General features: G+C 40.3%; 1 pseudogene; it reads left to right on the top strand.

Moving 5' to 3' along the window:
* The first annotated feature begins 231 nt into the window (after positions 1-231).
* LOC107973672 (large ribosomal subunit protein uL11-like) lies at positions 232-2,957 on the top strand (annotated as a pseudogene).
* The last annotated feature ends 1,261 nt before the right edge of the window (positions 2,958-4,218 follow it).

Below are 4,218 nucleotides of genomic sequence, written 5' to 3'. Positions count from 1 at the left end.
CCTGATAGGAGGTGTTAAGGTCATGGGGGCAGATTTCTCATGGCTTGGACCTGTCCTGGAGATAGTGAGTTCTCATGAGATCTGGTAATTTAAAAGTGTGTGGTACCCCCACCTTCACTCTCTCTCTCTTGCTCTTGCTTTTGCCATGTGAAGTGCCAGCTCCCACTTCACCTTCCACCATGAATAAAAGCTGCCTGAGGATTCACCAGAAGCCAAGCAGATGCCAGCACCATGCCTCCTGTATAGCCTGCAGGAATGTGAGCCAATTAAATCTCTTTCCTTTATAAATTACCCAGTCTCAGGTATTTCTTTATAGCAATGCAAGAATGGCCTAATACAGCTGATTTCAACTATAGTCAAGGAGGGAAAAAAGTAAGTGGAGGTTAAACAAAGTTGTTTGCCATTTTTCACATGATCAGGAGCAGAGATAAAGTTATAACTTGCAAGTGGCTCTATTCAGGCTGATGGTGCATGATCACAGTGCTTTGGTTACCTGGTGGGCCTCGTGGGCTGAGGCCTCAAAGGCATAACCAGGCCCTATTGTGATCTCTGCATTGGAAACATGGGGCCTTTTTTCAGCATCTGCCATCCACAAGACACTGTGCCCGGGACTTTCACCATGTCTCAAACGGTAGCCCTACTATTATTCCTAGGCAGCTCTTTATTCCCAGAGGGTTTGCCTTGACTTCTTAGATATAATGGATCATTTGAGTTTTGCTTGTGAAATTGTGAAAAGTCTTTAAGAGCAAACACATACCTCAATGAGACCATAAAGGGGTTAAGGCATGTGCAGTGCTTTGAGGTGTTCAGGTGAAAAGCTCTCAGTAGTATTAATTATTATTCTTTTACTTAAAAGTAGCTCTTTTTTTATATATATACTTTAAGTTCTAGGGTACATGTGCACAACGTGCAGGTTTTTTACATATGTATACATGTGCCGTGTTTGATTGCTGCACCCATTAACTTGTCATTTACATTAGGTATTTCTCCTAATGCTATCTCTCCCCTATCCCCCGACCCCACGACAGGCCTGGGTGTGTGATGTTCCCTGCCCTGTGTCCAAGTGTTCTCATTGTTCAATTCCCACCTATGAGTGAGAACATGTGGTGTTTGATTTTCTGTCCTTGCGATAGCTTGCTCAGAATGATGCTTTCCAGCTTCATCCATGTTGCTACAAAGGACATGAACTCATCCATTTTTATGGCTGCATAGTATTCCATGGTGTATATGTGCCACATTTTCTTTTTTTAAATATATATATATATTTTATTATATTTTAAGTTCTAGGGTACATGTGCACAACGTGCAGGTTTGTTACATATGTATATATGTGCCATGTTGGTGTGCTGCACCCATTAACTCGTCATTTACATTAGGTATATCTCCTAATGCTATCCCTCCCCCCTCCCCCCTCCCCACACCCCAAAACAGTCCGGGGTGTGTGATGTTCCCCTTCCTGTGTCCAAGTGTTCTCATTGTTCAATTCCCACCTGTGAGTGAGAACATGCGGTGTTTGGTTTTTTGTCCTTGGGATAGTTTGCTGAGAATGATGGTTTCCAGCTTCATCCATGTCCCTACAAAGGACGTGAACTCATCATTTTTTATGGCTGCATAGTAATGTGCCACATTTTCTTAATCCAGTCTATCACTGATGGACATGTGTGTTGGTTCCAAGTCTTTGCTATTGTGAATAGTGCCGCAGTAAACATACATGTGCATGTGTCTTTATAGCAGCATGATTTAAAATCCTTTGGGTTTATACCCAATAATGGAATCACTGGGTCAAATGGTATTTCTAGTTCTAGATCCTTGAGGAATCGCCACACTGTCTTCCACAGTGGTTGAACTAGTTTATACTCCCACCAACAGTGTAAAAGCATTCCTATTTCTCCACATCCTCTCCAGCATCTGTTGTTTCCTGACTTTTTAATGATCACCATTCTAACTGGTGTGAGATGGTATCTCATTGTGGTTTTGATTTGCATTTCTCTGATGGCCAGTGATGATGAGCATTTTTTCATGTGTCTTTTGGCTGCATAAATGTCTTCTTTTGAAAACTGTCTGTTCATATCCTTTGCCCACTTTTTGATGGGGTTGTTTGATTTTTTCCTGTAAATTTGTTTAAGTTCTTCAAAGATTCTGGATATTAGTCCTTTGTCAGATGGGTAGATTGCAGAAATTTTCTCCCATTCTGTAGGTTGCCTGTTTACTCTGATGGTAGTTTCTTTTGCTGTACAGAAGCTCTTTAGTTTAATTAGATTCCATTTGTCTATTTTGGCTTTTGTTGCCATTGCTTTTAACAAAACAATAAGTAAAACATGAGTCCACAAAAAGCTGTGAGAGGGATATACCTTATAAAGACCTTGGGTTCTTTTGGCTCTTGGCTTGGAGGAGGCCAAGGTGCAACTTTCTTCCGTCATCCTGAATCTGGGTTCATCCATCACCAGCCACCTCCACCATGCTGCAGAAGTTCGACCCCAATGGGATCAAAGTCGTATACCTGAAGTTCACTGGGGGTGAAGTCAGTGCCACGTCTGCGCTGGCCCCCAAGATCGTCCCACTGGGTCTGGTCTCCAAAAAAGACTGGTGATGACATTGCCAAGGCAATGGGTGACTGGAAGGGCCTGAGAATTACAGTGAAACTGACCATTCAGAACAGACAGGCCCAGATTGAGGTAGTGCCTTCTGCCTCTGCCCTGATCATCAAAGCCCTCAAGGAACCACCAAGAGACAGAAAGAAACAGAAAAACATTAAACACAGTGGGAATATCACTTTTGATGAGATCGTCAACATTGCTTGACAGATGCAGCACCCATCTTTACCCAGAGAACTCTCTGGAACCATTAAAGAGATCCTGGAGACTGCCCAGTCTGTGAGCCATAATGTTGATGGCCACCAACCTCATGACATCATAGATGACATCAACAGTGTTGTTGTGGAATGCCCAACTAGTTAAGAAGCACAAAGGAAAATATTTCAATAAAGGATCATTTGACAACTGGAAAAAAAAACAAAAACAAAAAAACACCTTGCGTTCTGCAGTCAATTCTCCCTGCCTGAGTGAAAATCCCTGATATTTTGTGAATGATGAGGAGACACAGTCATTCCAGTCCCCAGCACTAAGTCATAGTACATAGAGCAGGGCAGAATATCTGTAGCTACTGTGAATGAAATTATTTTGAATTTTGTGGGAAAAGAACAGTGGGATTGGGCCAGGAAGGAATGATTTACATTTTAAGCATCAAATGTGTGAATATTTTTTTCCAAAAATATAGTCTTCTTTTATTATAAGAAAAGTAATACAAGTTTTACATAGAAAATTTAAAAATACAGACTTTTTTTTTTTTTTTTTTTTTTGAGACAGTCTTACTTTGTCATCCAGGCTGGAGCGTAGTGGCGCGATTTCAGCTCACTGCAACCTCTTCCTCCCAGGTTCAAGCGATTCTCCTGCTTCAGCCTCACGGGTAGCTGGGATTACAAGTGCCCACCACCATGCCTGGCTAATTTTTGTATTTTTAGTAGAGATGGGGTTTCACCATGTAGGCCAGACTGGTCTCCAACTCCTGGCCTCAAGTGATCCGCCCGCCTCAGCCTCCCAAACTGCTGGGATTACAGGCATGAGCCACCACGCCCAACCAGAATATTATTTTTTAAATGACATTTAAATTAATTTTAACCACTACTGAGATAATCACTATTAATATTTTATTTATATACTACAAATATATATGTGTATGTGTATGTATATTTATATATAATCATCTTTTAGAAATATCAACTTCTATGAGTGTAGTCTTTAAGAGAACATAATTTGAAAACTAAAAGATCAACTTTTGAAAACCTTTGTTATTGGGAAAGTTGCCTAGCCAGATATAATAACAATTACTGGCATTTTATAGCATCTTATGTGAATTATCTCTTTTATTACTAAAAATAGCTATTGTTTTTAACATAATAATTATTATTATTGACATATTAGTAACAGAAGAAAGAATACCTTGCTGGGAGGCATAAGTCCCAGTTCAAAGTTATGATTAGATACAAAGCCGTGAACTACTTTGAGCCTGAGTTTCCTCAAGTATGTAATAAGCATCTTGGACTAAATGAAGCCTGAGGCCTCTTCCAGTTTTAAAATCCTACCCAAGTCTTATTTTAGAATAGGGGCACTTACTGAGATGCATTTGCTGAGATGCAAATTTACTTTCAAATATTTTATC

Source organism: Pan troglodytes, chromosome 13 (assembly GCF_028858775.2).
Source record: "Pan troglodytes isolate AG18354 chromosome 13, NHGRI_mPanTro3-v2.0_pri, whole genome shotgun sequence".
Lineage (NCBI taxonomy): Eukaryota > Metazoa > Chordata > Mammalia > Primates > Hominidae > Pan > Pan troglodytes.
This window is presented reverse-complemented; position numbering and strand designations above follow the sequence as displayed.